The sequence below is a fragment of the Dermochelys coriacea genome, chromosome 6 (genome assembly GCF_009764565.3).
Source record: "Dermochelys coriacea isolate rDerCor1 chromosome 6, rDerCor1.pri.v4, whole genome shotgun sequence".
Taxonomy (NCBI): Eukaryota; Metazoa; Chordata; order Testudines; family Dermochelyidae; genus Dermochelys; species Dermochelys coriacea.
In genome coordinates this window covers 128,100,078-128,120,314 of record NC_050073.1, presented here as the reverse complement: position 1 = coordinate 128,120,314, position 20,237 = coordinate 128,100,078, and the positions used below count along the sequence as shown (strand labels likewise).

The 20,237-nt window shown below is 45.3% G+C and overlaps 1 long non-coding RNA gene across 1 annotated transcript in view; it reads right to left on the bottom strand.

Annotated features, from left to right (window-relative positions):
• Positions 1–12,885, bottom strand: part of LOC119857761 — a 36,623-nt gene extending 23,738 nt beyond the window's left edge. The window contains exon 1 of the long non-coding RNA XR_005293690.2: positions 12,715–12,885. This is a non-coding gene — a long non-coding RNA (uncharacterized LOC119857761). The remainder of the gene's footprint in view (positions 1–12,714) is intronic.
• Between the last annotated feature and the right edge of the window lie 7,352 nt (positions 12,886–20,237).

The following is a 20,237-nucleotide window of genomic DNA, read 5'->3' as shown; positions in this document are numbered from 1 at the left end:
AATCAGTGTCCCAAATGACCATATCCTGCTGGTCTTTCTGCTTCAGGTGATGTTGAGGGGATGGCAATCAATTGGATTGCCAGCCCAGACTTGAGCGTCTAATATTGCTGTTATAAACCATAGGAAAGATTACAATGTAGGGCTTCTCCCCTTGGCAGGTAGGGTATGAATATACAGCCACCAGCTTGCTGAGCACTCATTGGCTCTGTGCATGATGCTACCGCACACTATACATTCCTTAACAGGACTTCAGCAAACGCACTCTGGAGCTGCCAGCGCATAGTAGAGGCATTCACATGGCCAATTAGCGTGCTGCACACTCACTAGCCATGTAGACATGCCCTTCATCTCTCTCTGCCTTGGTTCCTCTCCTGTAAAAGGAGGGAAGATCGCACTGCTCTGCCACACCAGGATTTAGTGAGGATAAATGTGAAGATTGTGCGGGGTGCAGATATTAGGGTAATAGGAGCTATAGAAATACCTATGAGACAGTTAAATAAAGGTGGACAACTGTATGTTACCTCACTCTTCACTATGGTTGCCAATTGTGGTCGGATGTATTCCTGGAGGTCTCATCACATGACAGTCTTTAATTCAGGGTTAATCTTTAATTCCTGGAGACTCCAGGACAATCATGGAAGGTTGACAACCCTATAGGAAGTTAAATCAGCTGAACAAGGATCTGCATACAGCCTTCACAGCAGAGACTGCTAATGCACAAGTCACACACAGTGACGGTGCAGGGACATAATGAAGTATTTTGTTTTCAATCTGAACCCAGCCTTACAATGGGCAAAATTTGCTAGCAATGGCACCTTGGCCAAAGACTGACTCCATAGGCTCAGAAATGAAGTGGCCAAAAAAGTGTCCTGAAAATGTCCTAATCTGTCCAGCCTAACTTCACAAAACTGCTTCCTACTACATCCTGAAGGACTCCAAGGACTACTGAATACATCATGAATTTTCCTTCTTTATGGCCATCAGATTCATCCAGTTCTAGGAGTAGAAATTACACCATGTGACTAAAATGCCCAGAGGGTGGTAAACCAGTAATGAAGAGCAAATATACCAGGTAAATACAGTCCACTAACCCAAGGGTTGACTCAGGTTTGAGCAATAATTACACATACAGTTGTAAAAAATAATCTGAATAACTCATGACAAAGAAAAGAGGCTAAATGTGTTGAATAAAATTTGCAATGAGCCAGATTCTAAAGCCATGTTTATTTACATCCATCACAGTCCTATTATCAAAGTATAAAAGCCATAATCTAATCAAGTAGTTCTAGCTCAGTGAGCTTCCTTTTGGCCTATGATTTAGTTTCATTGGACTATCAGGGCTGCAGTGTAAATCTTTCAAAGTAGTTAATAGCTATTTTTGGTAATTTGAGTCATTTGCAAATGAACCTGGCAGCAAAATGAATATTTCCAACCCTTGTGCTTTTGATTCATCAAGCCAATGTATAGTAATATATGTCTCAATTACACCTGTCCTGAAGACTTTTACTGAATAGGAAAAAAAAAAATCTCAGATCTCATGAGGCATCTGACCTTTTGAGCATTTCAGCCTTTCACACTTCAGTTACCCAGTTGCCTTAAAATTGCCTATTAAGTGTGTGCCTGACTTTATGGGTTTTTAAAACAGATTTCTGAACAGCAAATAAATCCTTCACTAACATCCTTGTCACTTTTGTTTTTATAATGGAAAATCACAACACAGCCAGTTTTTCTCTTATACACACATTCACACCCTAACTATTTAAATGAATACCTAACTGATAGAAGCACTACAGCAACAACAAATATAGCCATATATTCCTCTAAAGAAAAGTGGTTGTGCTGCTGTCATAAAAATAAAGGGAAGGGTAACCACCTTTCTGTATACAGTGCTATAAAATCCCTCCTGGCCAGAGGCAACATCCTTTCACCTGTAAAGGGTTAAGAAGCTAAGGTAACCCCACTGGCACCTGACCCAAAATGACCAATGAGGGGACAAGATACTTTCAAATCTGGAGGGGATGTGGCGGGGGGGAGGCTTTTGTCAGTCTGTATACCTTTGCCAGGAACAGATCAAGGATGCAAGCCCTTCAACTCCTGTAAAGTTAGCAAGTAATCTAGCTAGAAAATGTGTTCAGTTTTCTTTGTTTTGGCTTGTAAATTCGCTGTGCTGGAGGAAGTGTGTATTCCTGTTTTTGTGTTTTTTTGTAATTTAAGGTTTTGCCTAGAGGGATTCTCTATGTTTTTAATCCGACTGCTTGCAAGATTATCTTCCATTTTGATCTTACAGAGTTGTTCTTATCTTTTTGTTGTTGTTGTTCTAATAAAGTTCTGATTTTTAAGAATCTGATTGGGTTTTTTGGGTCTTAAAAATCTAAGGGGTTTGTGCTCATCTTGTTTATTCTCAACCCCCCCCCCCCGAAAGGGGGTATAAGAGCTTGGGGGGATATTTTGGGGAAATTGGAACTCCAAGTGGTCCTTTCCCTGTTCTTGTCTAAAACACTTGGTGGTGGCAGCGTTTTATCTAATCCAATGGCAAAGACTTTGTGCCTTGGGGAAGTTTTAACCTAAGCTGGTAGAAATAAGCTTAGGGGGTCTTTCACATGGGTCCCCAATCTGTACCCCAGAGTTCAGAGTGGGGAAGGAATCTTGACAGCTCCATATTTGAGAAAAGGAGTAAACTTTTATATCATGTTATATCAATATGAACATATTATCATAAAAATAAAGAGATAGCTGATGGTTATACTTGCAGGTAATCTTTATTTTCACTGTAGATAGGTGGAGGATGCCCTCAGGTCAAACACTGCTGGTATTATGGTCTTAAACCTTTTAAAGTGTAAGCATCTAGGACACCTAAAGATTGTTTAGTGTTCTCAGATACCAGGCTGATAACATCTACGGCAATATGAAATAGAACACCAAGTGTAGCAAATGGCATAAGTGTTACTTCAAGGAGTGTCTGCACATAATTGGAGAGAAAGAATAAACAGAAGCAGACATTCATTTACCATAGAAAGTTCAGATTTCCATGTTAGTAGGTGAATTTATGCAAGAGACTAATACAAATCCTCCCAAAAATGTTGGCTAAATTATACTCTCTACGTGCTACAACTGAACTAGATTTGTGAAATGAGATTATAAAGTCTAAATTAAATTTTGTGCATCCTCATGCACAATTTTTAATAGACTTGGTCTTCTACCTTTCTTATCATATTACATCACACATCCAGCACAAGTGGGATCCAGGAATGTTTACGCTTCTACTCTTTAAAAAAAAGAGTGCGTGTGAAATATAAGATGCAGGACTTGCTAGCTGTAAATACTTGGTTGACTAATTACAGCGTTACATTTTAGAGTGTGGTATCCAGCCACAGAAGCAGAGAGTCTGCAGCGTTGTGGTTGGTGGGCAATACTGAAATCTTTTCCATCGGTTGTCCTTCCTCTCAGACAGTTGCAGAGGCAGGCTAGCAGCCCTTTCTCAGCAGGATCCATCACATGCAGCATCCCAGTGGGCTTAATCCTTCCCCTCACCTGTTCCAAGTCTATTTTAGATCACATGGGGAACTGTGCAATGCTATAGGAACTACCACTATGCTGGGATTCTCGGGTTTCAGAAAATGACAACCTTGTGCCACAACCCAGACAGATTGACAGATGACAACCTAGACAGTGATTGGTGTGTTGTAGGTGGAGGCTGAGCACTGCAGTGCCTTATACCTGGGGCTGGCAGTGGAAGCTGTGGCCATTCTTTGCAGAACAGATAGCCCTTGTTCTTCATTTGACATTTCTGTCTGTGGGTTTCCTCGTGGGTGCAGAGTGCTGAGCATATTTCAGCACTGCTGCAATCTCAATAATGTGCTCTGTACACAATCTGTCCATTCATTTCTAGGCCTTGGTTCTCATATACAGAGATGTCTGGGCATGCCGACCCACAGACCACTCTCGGAATGCAGCAGTTTATCCACAACAAAGCTCACCACACTTGGAGCAAGGTGTTGGTGAAGTGAGAGGGGTGCCTAACTCTGGCTCCCTACCCCAGAAACTCAGGAGAAGCACATTTCCCCTCCTTTGTGTTTTTTCCTCACAGCATACAAACAGAGGAGTTAAATTAAAAAAAAAGATGCAGTACTCTTGCTGGGAGGTTGTACCATATCACTTATTTATTAGTATTCACAACACACCCAAACCCCAAAAGCAGAGACACAAAGCAGTGCGGGCTGCAGGGACGTGCTGGTTGCCGCTTCCCGCAGCTCCCATTGGCCGGGAATGGTGAACCGCAGCCACTGGGAGTTGCAGGGGGCCATGCCTGCAGATGGTCAACATCAGCAAAATGTCTTGTGGCCAGCAATCAGATTAACCTGATGGGCCGCATGTGGCCTGCAGATGGGCTGCCAATGCTGTAGACTGCCCTAACCTGTAACAACCCCTGTACATTTAAAGTGTTAGCTCTACAATTTTAATACAGTTTTTTCCCCCCCATACACCACACAGCGTAAGAGGCAAATGTTTTGCAAAACTTGTTCCACCCAGAGGCAGCAGTGATATGGCCACTGAGCTATCTTATTCCAGTAGATAGCCCAAACCACAGAACTAGCATCTCACCAAGGGTGGAGCAGAGAATATAGTCCCATCAGGGGAGGGCGAAAGCATAAAATGGTTTGTATTTGGATACTATAAATACAAACCAAATTAGACAGATTCCGATATGTAACTGAGGCAATATTAACATGAAGTAACTGGTGCAAGACTGAGAATCAGTTCCTTCTTTGAGACTAGCACCTCAGCTCTCAAAGTGCCCAGATATGGGTTTTGAGAACGAGAGCTAGTCTTAAACAATTTTATGGTTATTACAATGGGTGAGGATTTCCAAAACCAAATCCTCCATTTAAGGAAATAAATACTATAATAGGCCCAGTTTTGTTCATAGGTTAGTAAACATGCATCTAAGTTGCGGGCAATTAGCAACACAGCACACTCTGCCCCAGAGCAGTGGAACATTTGTAGTTAGGAATTATTTGAATGGCTAGCGATTGATTTTTGTTTTTCTGCACTATTAGGTAGTGAGTGATCTAACTCTTACCTTTTATTAACCTCTCTCTGCAGTGCCAGCCTAATGAAGCAAAGCAAATGCAGTGCATGATGAAAACAAAAGAGTCAGTCACTCAAATCACAGTGCTCCAAAGTCTTTCAGCAAGGTCAACTTATTTCAAGCTACACTAGTTGACAATGCTGGATGTGATTAGATGGGAAAAAACAAAGAAGCACTCTACAGTATACACTGGATTCTTAAGATTATTATATCATAGGATCTAAGTAGAGACCATTGGATGAGTAAGGATGGTAATTAGGTGTAATTAAAGGATATTGAAAGTATCCTATGCTCATAACAATTAATACTTGTTTGGGGAATTATGATGGCTAGAGAGTGACGTTGCTGCTACTTTACTATTTATTGTACTTGTTATTCTTAGAAACTAACAGGAAAATATTGAAATAAGGTGAGTGATTTGCATTTGATTTTGAACTTAGGCAATACAAAAAGAAAGATGACATCGCTGAGTTTTACCAGGTACATGTATCAAAAAGAAAAGGAATACTTGTGGCACCTTAGAGACTAAAATTTATTTGAGCATAAGCTTTCGTGAGCTACAGCTCACTTCATTGAATGCATTCAGTGGAAAATACAGTGGAGAGATTTATATATACACACACACAGAACATGAAACAATGGGTTTTATCATACACACTGTAAGGAGAGTGATCACTTAAGATGAGCCTCCTTCTCCTCTTCCGTTACTTCTAATTGATGCATCCCCAACTTATAACTAAAATTCTTATTATTCCCTAAATGCATAACCTTACACTTCTCACTATTAAATTTCATCCTATTACTATTACTCCGTTTACAAGGTCATCCAGATCCTCCTGTATAATATCCTGATCCTTCTCCGAATTGGCAATACCTCCCAGCTTTGTATCATCTGCAAACTTTATTAGCACACTCCCACTTTTTGTGCCAAAGTCAGTTATAAAAAGATTAAATAAGATTGGTCCCAAAACCGATCCCTGAGGAACTCCACTGGTAACCTCCTCCAACCTGACAGTTCGCCTTTCAGTAGGACCCGTTGCAGTCTCCCCTTTAACCAATTCCTTATCCACCTTTTGATGTTCATATTGATCCCCATCTTCTCCAATTTAACTAATAATTCCCCATGTGGCACGGTATCAAATGCCTTACTGAAATCTAGGTAAATTAGATCCACTGCATTTCCTTTATCTAAAAGATCTGTTACTTTTTCAAAAAAGGAGATTAGGATGGTTTGGCACGATCTACCTTTTGTAAAACCATGTTGTATTTTGTCCCATTTACCATTGACTTCAATGTCCTTAACTAATTTCTCCTTCAAAATTTTTTCCAGGACCTTGCATACTACAAATGTCAAACTAACTGGCCTGTAGTTACCCGGATCACTTTTTTTTCCTTTCTTAAAAATAGGAACTATGTTAGCAATTCTCCAATCATTCGGTACTACTCCTGAGTTTACAGATTCATTAAAAATTCTTGATAATGGGCTTGCAGTTTCAGGTGCCAATTCCTTTAATATTCTTGGATAAAGATTATCTGGGTCCCCCGATTTAGTCCCATTAAGCTGTTTCAGTTTCGCTTCTACCTCAGATATGGTAATATCTTCCTCCATATCCTCATTCCCATTTGTCATGCTACCATTATCCCTAAGATCCTCTTTAGCCTTATTAAAGACTGAGGCAAAGTATTTGTTTAGATATTGGGCCATGCCTAGATTATTTTTAACCTCCACTCCATCCTCAGTGTTAAGCGGCCCCACTTCTTCCTTCTTAGTTTTCTTCTTATTTATATGGCTATAGAACCTTTTACTATTGGTTTTAATTCCCTTTGCAAGGTCCAACTCTACTCGACTTTTAGCCTGTCTCACTTTATCCCTACATCTTCTGACCTCAATTAGGTAGCTTTCCTTGCTGATCCCTCCCATCTTCCACTGCCTGTATGCTTTCTGCTTCTTCTTAATCACCTCTCTAAGATGCTTGCTCATCCAGCTTGGTCTACAACTCCTTCCTATCAATTTTTCCCCCTTTCTTGGGATACAGGCTTCTGATAGCTTCTGCAACTTTGTTTTAAAGTAATCCCAGGCCTCCTCTACCTTTAGATCCATAAATTCTTCAGTCCAATCCACTTCCCTAACTAATTTCCTTAATTTTTGAAAGTCAGCCCTTTTGAAATCAAAAACCCTAGTTGCAGATTTATTTTTGTTAATCCTTCCATTTAGTTTGAACTGAATTAGCTCATGATCACTTGACCCAAGATTGTCCCCTACAACCATTTCTTCTATGAGGTCCTTGCTACTCACCAAAATTAAATCTAAAATGGCATCCCCTCTAGTCGGTTCAGCAACTACTTGATGAAGGAATCCATCAGCTATCGCATCTAGGAAAATCTGAGCCCTATTATTATTACTAGCACTGGTCCTCCAGTCAATATCTGGGAAGTTAAAGTCTCCCATGATCACGCAGTTTCCATTAGTATTTACTTGATTAAAAACATTAAAAAGGGCTCTATCCATATCCAGATTAGATCCCGGAGGTCTATAGCACACCCCAAGCATTATCATAGGAGAGGCTTTACTAGTTATCTTCCCCAATGTAATTTTTGCCCAGACAGACTGTCTTATCCATTGCATTGCTTTTTATTTCTTTATATTCTACCTCATTGATATACAATGCTACTCCACCACCTTTACCTTTGTTTCTGTCTTTCCTAAAGAGCACATACCCTTCAATACCTGTAGTCCAGTCATGACTACTATTCCACCATGTTTCTGTTATCCCTATAATATCTGGTTTCACTTCCTGCACCAGTAGCTCTAGTTCCTCCATTTTGTTACCTAGACTCCTCGCATTGGTGTATAAACAATATAAATCTTAATTTTTGCTGTTTGGCCTTGCTCACATTTTGTACCCTATTAGGCACAGTCATTCTACAGCCAGTATAACCTATTAGACTAGTATTCACACTGCCCTCGCTCCTTATATACATTCTTACTTAGTCTTCTTCCCTCAATGCTAAAATCTGGCGTGGAGATTACCTGGACATCTCCCAACCATCTCCCCCACAATTCCTAGTTTAAAGCTCTCTTTATCGGTTGTGCCAGCCTTGATCCTAGAAGTCTATTTCCTTCCTTACTCAGATGAAGTCCATCCCGAGAAAACTGTCCTCTGTCCGTGAATGCCTCCCAGTGGCCATACATCCCAAAGCCCTCCTTATAGCACCACTGCCTAAGCCATCTGTTGACAGTCATAATCTTGTCACACCTTTGTTGCCCTTCTCTAGGAACAGGAAGGATCCCGCTAAAGATCACCTGAGCCTCAATTTCCTTAAGCGTCTTCCCCAGCCTAGCATAGTCTCCCTTAATACTTTCCAGCGAGAATCTAGCCGTATCATTTGTTCCTACATGAAGGATAATTAGGGGATTCTTTCCCGCTCCCTTTAGGATCCTTTTCAACCAGATCTACATCCCGTATCTTAGCACCCGGAAGACAGCACATCCTTCTATTCTCTGGATCATCTCTAGTTACAGGCCTGTCTATTCTTCTCAATAAAGAGTTCCCTATCACATAGACCTGCTTTTTCCTGGTGACTGTGCTATTCTCCAGTCTCTCCCCTGTTCCCTCTGGCTGCAAGTTCTTTCCATTCCTATTCTCCCTTATAATCTTCTTCAACCCATCCTGTATCCTCCTGGGGCTCATATTTGGTGTAGTCTCCCTTGACTCTTCCACTTTTCCTATAGGACTAGCCTCTCTTCTCTTCTTCCTTACCCTTCCACCTTCAGCAACTACCTGCTGAGCCCTTTCATTTTCCAACTCTGCAAACCTGTTCCTAAGCTCTATTTCTCCTTCACTAGCCCGTCTTTTCCTCTGCCTGGTCCTTTTAGTCACATGCTTCCACTGACCACTTTCCTCACCCAGTCTCCCCTCAAAATTCCCCAGCCCTGCTTCCATCTGTGAGTCTGAGCTTTTCCCTTCAGATACCTCATGTCTTTGCTCCATCATCTGCTCAAACCCCTTCCTAAACTCAACCAGACTTTCCACCTGCATCTCCAAACCTCAGATCTTTTCCTCTATCAGACGGCATTTCATGCAGAAAAAACTTACCGGGTTCCCCCCTCCAGGATCATGTACATACCACAGCTTCCACATCCAGCCATCCTCAATGTGTCTTCCACTACAGGAGTCACTCCCACAGCTGCCTCTGTATCTGTCATCACCTTCCCACCTAAATCCTGTTAATCTGGGAAACACAAGCCACACCAAAAAGACCACCCCCCCCCCCAGCAAAAGCAAACCCCAAACAAGCACCACAATACAAACTCCCCTTTCAAACTCCCATGTTTACAGCTCTGTTTGCTAGCTCCTGTGCCACTGCAGCTGTCTGCATGTGTGCCTAGCTAATGGATATCATTAGTCAACCTGTGGAACTCTTTGCCAGAGGATGTTGTGAAGGCCAAGACTAACTAGATAAATTCATGGAGGATAGCCATTGATGGACCTATTAGCCAGGATGGACAGGGATGGTGTCCCTAGCCTCTGTTTGCCAGATGCTGGGAATGAGTGACAGGAGATGGATCACTTGATGATTCTGTTCTGGTCATTCCCCCTGGGGCACCTGGCACTGGCCACCGTTGGAAGACAGGAGACTGGACTAGATTGACCTTTGGTCTGACCCAGTATGGCTGTTCTTATGTACCAGAGTAATCAATGTCCACTGATCCTGCTGTCTGACATTGCTGCAGAAGCAGGTTTTGCAAGAGGGATTTCAAATAAGTTGAGGTGGGGCCTGCCCCATGCACAGACATGGGGAAAGGAGGAAGGTGCTTAGGGAGAAGCAGACTAGTGGTTGAACAAGACTGTTTCCCTGGCAGAGGTCAGATTGCATGGAGATGTTAGATTTTTAGCACAATTGTCACCCTTTGGTCAGCCCTGGAAATTAGATACTTGCTGTTGGCCAACGATTTAGTGGGCTGCTGCCATACATGGGTGTTGTGTCCTGCCACCTGAAGAACTTCACTTGAATTGAAGGAAGAGGTTATTAAAGGGCTCAAGTCAATGAGATGATTGTCTCTGCCAGGGAACAAAGTGGCAGGGAACCCTTAGCTCAGCCTCTCTGCGTTGTCATCATGATTCAGGCTGTCAGGATGCTGTGGCAAAGATCTGATGAAATATGGACTTTAGCCTACCACTCTTTTCACATATCAGTGAGTCCCGACCACTTCCCCACCCTTTCAGGGTGAAAACAGACTCCGCTTAGCAAGTCTTCTTAGCTGTTAACTGCAGCAGCTCCTTCTGCAGGCGCAGAGGTCATCAGAGGAGTCTCTTTGCAAGTAGAGGAGAGAGAGTTTTAATTGACGCCACATTTGAAGAGGGGGAGGAAAAAAAAAAAGATGGGAATTGAACCAAGTAATATTGAAAATAAACCAAGCACAGTATCATTGTGCCACTGCCGACGACGGCAGCCTGAGAGGCCAGCCGCATGGAGAAAGGACAATTGCTGCTTGGTGAAACCCAGAGGCAGTTGTTACTCACTCGGTTCCCCCTATTCCGCAAACAAACTAGAGGAAAAGGCTTTTTGGGCACCCTTAGACAACAGCGTGTACTACCTTTCACAGCACAGAATCTGACAGATCAGTTGAATAAACAAGGAAGCCACATTTTCATGAGCATTGTGCATTTTGGGCCTGATCCAAAACCTGCTGAGCTCACAAGAGCCTTTCCCTTGACTTCTGTGGGCTCTGGATCAGGCCCTAACCTATGGATTTTATTATGCCGATATAAGCGTGCGACCACTTTCCTCTCCAGTGACTTTAGGCTTAAGGACATACTGTCTGATCAGCCCGCCTTCATTTTGCTCTGGGGTGTGAGCTATGTCAGTCTTCCCACATTACAGTGGGATCAGAGATTAAATGAGCAACTAAAGTCCAATTCCTGTTTGCAAGCCCTTTAGAACTGGCAAGGATCATTTTAAGCTCACTATGGAACTCTCTACTTCACTATAATTGAAGTTTCCTTTATCTGCACATATCAAGTTTGCCAGGTTTCTACCACCTAGTGAAATTTTAACTCCCCATGAAAGAAGCACTCGGTGATTTTTAAACAGAAGAGAAAAATCCCACAAAACTCCAGGGTTGAGGTGGGAAATAAGTGCTTGGCTGTAGTATCAGTACTTACAGTGTGGTCCCAAGAACCTTTTCTGCCAGCTGGCAAAGGACACTCCCAACACACTTGCCATAATATTTGGATAAAGAGCATCTCGTAAGGTATTAAAACTGGAGACATGCTGGTTATGGATATCAGCTTGTTCAACCATTTCCCCCCATGGAGACCAGCTTGAAACACCTTACCCAGCTCTGTGTCCCTACAGGCATGGCCTTTAGAAATTGTTCCAGGACCATCTGATCCAGGAGCTTCTCCACCGAGCTGGTCTCTGGACAAAGCCAGTGCATTGCCAGGTCTCATAACGTCTGCACCACTACCCATGGCCGTGCCCCTTGTGGGAACGATGCCATCTGGAACTTGTGTCTGTACGCCTCTAGTATCAGCCACAGCCAATCCAAAATGCCTGCCGTCACCACTGGGTAGGAACTTGCCCGCTTGTCACTTGCCACCGTGTGCCTCCCCCATCAGGAATGGTGCTATGAGGGCTGCCCAAGTCAATTCTTTCCAGTCTGCTGCCTTTGCCACCCATGCAAAGGCCTGGAGGAAGGCCTTGGGGTCATCTTCCAGTCTAAGCTTTGCCAGACTGGAAGTCAACTGACCACCTGGGTTCTCAGGTGTGGTGTGACCCAACCGCCTCTGCATCCATTCCTGCTGGTTGGAGTGGATCTCCTGCCATCATTGCTGAACCATAAACTGGACCTGGCAAAAGTTCAGTGATTGTTACCTGCAAGGCCAGGCTTAGACTGGCCGAGTCTCAAGGAGTCTGTTGGTGAGGTGGACAGGCTGGTGTGGCAGGGGTCATTAGATGTTGGGCTGCATGCATGTGTGTGTTCTCTCTGTGTGCTGTTCCAGCTCTGCACAGACAGCTGGCACAGAAGACCTCAAGCGAACCTCCCAATCGCCACAGACTCAGTTCATAGCAAAGGCGCTTGGTCATTTGTATTGTCAATGAAGCACTGTCCAAATGCCCTGGCTCAATGGTTACAGGTACACTAACACATGTATGCCCATTGCAATGGACTAGCTCAGTTAGTGGTGGGACCTTCCACTATCCACTAGGCCAGCCAGAGACACTCCCTCTGAGATACCTCTTTATACACCGATACAAACAAGTTATGTATTACCCCTCTGACATGGCTAGTGCCACTGTCTGACATGGCTAACTACCACCCACCACCTTGTACATGTTGGTTCAGTCACAACATCTCTATCCATCTGTAGAGGAGCAGACTCACCGCTGCGACGCCTCCTGCTGGTCATTGGGGAATTAGCTCTTTCCAGCACAGAGTGCCCTCTGCAGGCTGGTGATCCGCCACAGCTCTGGCCCCCATGCCCCTTTCTCTGGGTTCTGCCCCCTGGCAGAACCCCCACACTCTACCTCTGAATCTCCCCTTCCTAGGGAAACTCCAACCCACTATCCCCAATAAGCCCCTGCTCCCTGGGGCAGACTGCAGTGTAAAGACCACTCACCATAGGCAAGGGGGTTCAGACCTGTTGCCGTCCTCTGCCACCCAGTACTTCTATGGGTCTTGCCTTGGACCAGCCTGGGGCGCCCCCACTCAGCCTGCTCCTTCCCCCGCGCCGCGCCGCGCCGCGCCGCGCCGCGCCGCGCCGCCTTGGCTGGCTGGGTGGCCCTGCTCTCTCTCAGCCTAGAGAGAGACTCCTTGAGCCTTTGGCTCCCAACCTTTTTATACAGGCCAGCTGGGGCCTGACTGGGGTGTGCCCAGCTGCAGCTGCTTCCCCAGTCAGCCATCCCCAGCCACAGCCCTCTCCAGGGCTGCTTTTAACCCCTTCTATTTTAGGAGCAGGGTAGCCACCCCACTACACCATCACACTGTCATCCTGATCTTATCTTTAAGATCGGTCATTGTGTTTCTGTTACCCTTTGTGGGGGGTGTTGATATCATACCAGGTATCGGGGTGTTCTGCTACCACCTTTCTGGAACGTATCTGTGAGAGTGTCCTGTGCCTAGCACTTCCCAGGAATGTGTGTGTTTTTGCAATACCAGCCCTGTTCTTGCCAGATTCTGTGAGCAGGGCCTGCCTCTTGCTCACAACCTGACTGCTTTATATCAGCAAAGGTGTCATAAATATAAAGGGAAGGGTAAACACCTTTAAAATCCCTCCTGGCCAGAGGAAAACCCCTTTCACCTGTAAAGGGATAAGAAGCTAGGATAATCTCGCTGGCACCTGACCACAATGACCAATGATGAGACAAGATACTTTCAAAGCTGGAGGGAGGGAAAAACAAAGGGTCTGGGTCTGTCTGTGGGATGCTTTTGCCGGGAACAGAGCAGGAATGGAGTCTTAGAATCTAGCTAGATATGTGTTAGATTCTGTTATGTTTAAATGGCTGATAAAATGAATTGTGCTGAATGGGATGTATATTCCTGTTTTTGTGTCTTTGTGTAACTTAAGGTTTTGCCTAGAGGGATTCTCTATGTTTTGAATCTGATTACCTTGTAAGGTATTTACCATCCTGATTTCACAGAGGGGATTCTTTTACTTTTTCTTTAATTAAAATTCTTCTTTTTAAGATCCTGATTGCTTTTTCCTTATTCTTAAGATCCAAGGGTTTGGGTCTGTGTTCACCTCTGCAAATTGGTGAGGAATTTTATCAAGCCTTCCCCAGGAAAGGGGGTATAGGGTTTGGGGAGAATTTTGGGGGGAAAGGTGTTTCCAAGCGGGCTCTTTCCTGGTTATATATCTGTTAGACGGGTGGTGGTGGCAGCAATAAAGTCCAAGGGCAAAGGGTAAAATAGTTTGTAGCTTGGGGAAGTTTTAACCTAAGCTGGTAAGAATAAGCTTAAGGGGTCTTTCATGCAGGTCCCCACGTCTGTACCCCAGAGTTCAGCATGAGGAAGGAACCTTGACAAAAGCTTTGACCACTACTTTGCTCCAGGCCTCATAGCAGGATTGCCCGGGGCTCTGATTCGAAGGTTTATGTCTCAGGCTCTCTTCCTACCACAGCTGGGAGCTTGCACACGGTTTAAGCTCCAGCAAAGCTCTCTCTCGCTGAGGAGAGACATAGCATTGTGGCGCACAGTTCTGAGCTCCCTGAGGAGAAACAGCCTCACTCAAGTTTTCAACAGAACGCAGCTTGATTTGTAAATAAAGCCAAACCAGCTGCTGACTGGGTCACATTCCCTATACTGAATGTATTGGACATTTGTTATGAGAAAGAAGTAGTGTGTGCTACTCAGCTTCTAGGCTAACACAGCAGGAACTGAACTAAGGCGCTCTAGAGCTGAAAGCATGAGTTTCTACTGCTTGAGCTAAAGGGCCCAGCTCTGCAGCTGGGGGCTGAACCATTCATATCCTCTGTGGATCAGGCACAGGGTAGGATGCATGATGCACATTGTGAATGGGTTACATGGGCAAGGAGGAAGTGATCAGCAGAAGTCAGCTTCTCTGACTTATGGAGACAGACAGGGATATGTGCCCCCCTCTCTTTGCAACTCTCCAGTAGCTCCTCCTTCTCCATCACATCAAACACAAACACTTGCTCTTACATTTAAGGCCTCCTTGATCTATCCCTGGCCAACCTCTGCTTTCATTCCCAAAGGAGACATGGCCTCTGCTAACAATACCAGACTCAGCTGTCAGTCTGCCAAGTTTGAAAATGAGAACCTTTGTTCTTTCTCCCTTGCTGCCTCATATTCAGGGGAGGAGTGTCCCATAGCCCACCCTCCCCATCCCCATTGTCCCCCAGTCTCTCTCCTCAGAGCTCATCTCTGGCACCATGCCTATGAAACACGAGAACACCTAGGCAGCTGGTGTGCTGGGGCCACTGCTCATTACACACATCAGTACTGCCTGCCCCTTAGCTCGTGCTCCCCACGGCGCTGTGTGTGTGTAGTCATCGGTTCTGTAGAGCTCCTAAAGCAAAACCCAGATGGCAGCACAGACGGCGTTTCAGTGATAATCTGACATGTCCCTAGCATCCAGCACTTGCTCCTTTCCTGCAAGGGCCTGGGGGAAAAGAAGCCTCACCAACTTGTTTGTTTTCAATATCACAGAAGAAAGGGGACATTTTAAAAGATCTCATACATCACCCCACCACAACTTCACTTAATTCAAGATAATGAGGCAATCTCTTTAGCAGCCCTACCACAGACCATTTGCCTCCCATACGCCTCTTTGGGACTCAGTTGTTTTATTATTGTACAGCGTTCCCAGGGTGGTTCTGTAGTTGTGTGAATATCCCAATAACCAAAGGTGTCCAGTCACACCACTCATGGCATCAAGGTGACGCTAGGAACAATGGGCGGGTGCTGTCTGTCATGCCACCTGTTACCAAAGGTTTGCCACCCATGCCACTAAACGGGGAGTGTGATAGGCCGGGCCTTTTCTGGCTCCTGCGTGAGCATTTTCAGCATCTTGACCTTCCAAAGTCTGTTGCCCTATCGGAGCAAATCTATGCCAGTCTCTCCAGATTTACAGGGATCCTTCCAATTAAGCAGACAGTGAGTCTCTGAGATTTCCTTTAAAAGAATCTGCAGTGGTCTGGCTGGTTTATGGTGATTAGCTCTGTCTATCCCTTCAGACCGTGTTAATCTTCAATCCCTCCCTGCAACCATTGGCTTGTGCCTGGCCTGGCAAGTGCTTATGGGTGGCGGAGGTTTGAACACCACCTTCCCCGCGGTGACCCTGTTGTAAGACTCACTAACTGGGGCACAGCAGCTTCCTCCCCATTGCTGCCCTTTCCTGTGACAGGTTCTCCATGTTAAGCTTGCCTCCTCCAGTGCTTAGTACCAGAGGAGCCCAGAGCTCCTTAGCCTTCTCCTGATGGGTTAGTACCAGGTGTGCCCCCTCACAGCCAAGCAGAGTAATGTGTTCTGATCTTTATAACATCACTGGCCCTCTCCTTTCTTCTGTGATTTGATCAGCAGGGAAATAATTACACTGTGAATTATCATTACGCTGGACTCGAGTGCCGATAATATGCAGAGAGAGAGACAGCTCCTCCTATCCTTAACCAGGTACAACCACACCACGGCCACCAAGATGGCTCAGTGCTCAGATGAAGTCAGCTCATGGAGGAAGAGCAACTGGCTGACCCTAAACCCAAGCACAATAGACAGAGGTGATGCTGGTGGGCAGAGGAAAGCATTTTGGAGAGTGTCCTTTGGTTGAAGGTTCACACCCACAATTGGTCAATTCAGTCTGTACTTTAGGAGGTTCCTCACCAACACCAAGCTCTCACCTGGCAGCATCCACAAGTGAAGTTTTCTACCCCATCTGGTTGCCTAGAAGATTCTGTCCCATCCTGGAAAAGGAGTTCACCCACTGCCACGCCTTAGCAATACTGGCTACTGCAAACACATCACACCTCTCTTCTGCTCATACATAGAACATCAGCTCTAGGACTCTCTCCTTATTTTCCAGTGCTCAGTGGCCGGTGTCCATGAGATTGAAAAGAGCCCAAAGCTCCAGGATGAAGAGTGTGGTCGACAGCTCCACTCCTCAAGCACCCTTTATCTCTCTGCTTGTCTGGGCAGGAGACAGAGCTTTCTCAGCAGCTGGTGCCCAAGGCTAGAGGTGGGGTGGATGAACTCCACCAGGAACTAAAGACCGTTGCAAACCGCAGCACCTTCTGCTCCAAGTACAGGTTTCTTTGACCTGCCTTCTCTGCCAAACACAGAGCGACGTCTATATTCTATAAAAATATTCCAAGGCTATATTCTCCTCTGCACATGCTTCGCCCCTCGAGAAAAGATGAGACAACCAAACAGGGGACAGGTGTTAGTCATGTTGCCTAATGTGCTACTGGAAGCCGCTCAGCAACGATGGTGATGAGGGTGGTATAAGGACCTGTTTAGATTAGATTTCAGTGTAGCACTTCTCTGAAACCAGATGCCCCCCTTCTGATTTTCTTACTCTACAACCTATGCTTTTCCTATTGGAAAAAAGGGCTGGCTGGGGAGAAAAGAGAGAAAAAGGAGAAGTCCCAAAAGCCCCACAAAACCAAAACATACTGGGTTCCCAAAATCTAAAGTGACATTTTAAGTCAAAATAAAACAAATCATTTTGTTTTGAAATGTGAATGTGAAGTTGAAAGGTTTTCATTTTGGGTTTTCCCTTTCAGAAAATATAATCAAAATTGGCATCACCCTATGGGAAGTTTCTGTTTTCCCTGAGACAAACAGGAACTTTTCCATCAAAACTTTTCAACCATCTCTCCCTCATCGGTACCACCTAGATGGAGAGAAAAGCTCCAAGTCCTTTTCAAATTGTTGTTACAGTTTGGGCTGGAGACTTCTCTTTTTAAAATGGAAACAAGATCTGGAGCATGGAACTCAGAACCAGGGAGAGCCCCAGCTCACGGGGGAGCCAGGCACCAGTTCAACCAGACCCTCCCATAGAGAAGCAGCCCAGAGAAGCAAAGTGTGCATGGGGAAGAGCTACAGAGCTTTTGTATGTGGCTCTCCCAGCGTAGAAGTCAGGAGTGGAGCCTGTACCCTGCCATTACAGCAAGGCTTTCAGGGCCAGAGTGTGGGCAGCCTGGCCTAGTGGCTAGCATCAGGCATGCTCCAAGAATCATGGGGCAATTACCAGGAATCAGGCTATGCTGGAACACCAGATCGGAATTGAGAGACAAAGCCAAGAGCACCGATCAAGAGTCAGTTACCAAGACTCAGGGTACAGGGAGGTCAGGCTCAGGAGGCAGGAACAGGTAAGCATCAGACTAGCAGTCCATAGCAAAGTGCAGTCCAATTATACAGACAACTCCCAGTTTCCTCCTCTGGTTTAAATAGGGTCTGCAGCCCAATTAGGAGTCTTGCAGCTCTCCCAATCAGAGCATAAGGAGTGGGGCTTCTGCCCTCATTGAGCTTCATGGACCCTGGTGTTGGCTGCTGTCTGTGAGCTCCCAGGTAGAGGATTGGTGTGTGATGACTCTCAGCCCCTGGGTTCAAGACACCTGGGCCCAAATATGGGTGCCAGCCAGGAAGCCAGACCATGGAGGCAATGGGCAGTGTTGCACCTCCAGTGGGAGAAAGGGAAATCCAGTGTTTGTGAAAGGAATGTAAGGGGAGACCAAGGAAATGGGGGGTGAGACTTAGGAGCAGGGAGACTTGACACTAGTGCAGAGTATGGAGCTTCAAAGGGAGCCACTGCCAGCTGTGATGCTGTAGTCAGAGCCGGAGCAGCCAGCATGAGGGGAATAGACTTACAAGAGGGGAGGCTGCTGAAAAATGGTGGGCAAAGGGGCTGAGAGCTGGCTGGGGAACAGGATGTAGCTGGTGTTTGGGGGGCAGTGGCTGCCCTGGCACAGCAGAGCTGGAGAAGGTCTGCAGCTTATTTCAGCACTACAGAGCCCGCCTCACACGCTTCTCTCCTCCACCTCCCATAGCCTATTGTGTGGGCCCCGGAGAGGGGAAAGCTGCTGTGAGTTCCAACGGACTTTCCTACGAGCTCCGTGATCAGCATACAGAGGGGGAGGAACGGGGGCAGTAGAATCATAGTGGAGCAGCACCGACCTGCCAGGGCAGCATGACAGCTCAAAAGGAGGTCACGTAATTCAATACGCGCCCATCACCTATGTTGATTGCCCCCTCCAGAACCACCCACCTGTGAGCTGTGCTCCCACTGCGGCGTGGGCAACTCCAGACCTCGGCCTTCCACTCCCAAGACTAGAAGTGTTGTGGTGGCAACATCACTCTCAGTCTCTGCACAGCAAGGCCTCCAGCAGAACAAGGATCAGCCCTGATGAGCTCTGAAGGGCATTTTAATTGTTCTTCCTCAGCCCGTGAGAGTCACCACCAAGAGTTGCCACCACTTGGGAGTTAAGGGGAGAGCAGGGAGTGAAACAGTGTAAGACATAATGCAGACAAGAAACCCTTCCCTAGCATTCCACCCTGAATACAGAGTTACAGGCTTTAATTATCAATTCTGAACAAGACTAGTGAAAGGAGAACACAGGCTCAGACAATTAGAGTAATTTTTGACTTATTGTTATTGGAATTTGCTAAGAGCTTATACTTAGTGAAACATCTTTCTATTGGAGGATAGGGGAAAAGTTTGAATTATATTATCGCTGCTGGATACACATTATTTTTGTAGGAGAGCTCAAGATGAAAGAATGAAATTAGGTTATTTACATTTATCGTTGTTGACACCAAGGGCCACACTCAGTGTTCTTTTCTAAGGAGGTTTGGTTGCTACGAAATTCAAATTACCCCACTAATGAAGAAGTCACAGAGCTGTCTGTTCACATCCTGATAAAACAATCCATCCCTATGGCATAGTGCCCAGCCCCATCAAGGAGCCATCTGGTCACAGCTTCCATGTAGACAGAGGGGATGAAAAATGCCTAATCCACAAACAACTAAATTTGGGCTGGGGGAGTTAGTCTAGTAGGTAGCTTCATCAAGAAAAGATTAGACACCCTGATTTGTGTAATGTCACTGAAATGTCATTGAGAAAAGCTATATCCTGCCTGTCTTTATCATCAGTTAGATCAGGAAACTTTCTATAGCTCGTTGCAGCTTTCATGCACATCATGATGCAGTTAATGTCACTGGAATAGAGAGAGTGCAAATTGTGGGACAGGCACAGTGTGCAGTGAGTTTAGGGGTGCTAGATACTTCTCAAGGTTTGGCCTATATAGAAGTAATGGAGCAAGTTTCTGTACACTGACTAGGAAAAGCAGTGCTCTGGAGCTGCTGGCTCTGCATTGGACTTCATATCTTAAAAATCTGAGTTTATTAAGGTCAATGAGATTTTTGCCACTGAGTACAGTGAGGCCAGGATTTCACCCTTTCTGTTTCGGCATGATGTGGGTGCTATGAATGAACATATTTTACACTAATGGTGGCATTGGCTCTGGTGTGAAAACCCTACAGCTCAGTTCAATTTACACAGGCACCCACTCAGTGCCCTATTGGGCTTGGGTCATTACAGCACGTGGCTACAATATTAAATACAAAACAGGCAATTTTGTATTTAATGCCAAGGATCAGATTTAGGCCAACAAAAGGCAAATGAAGGCA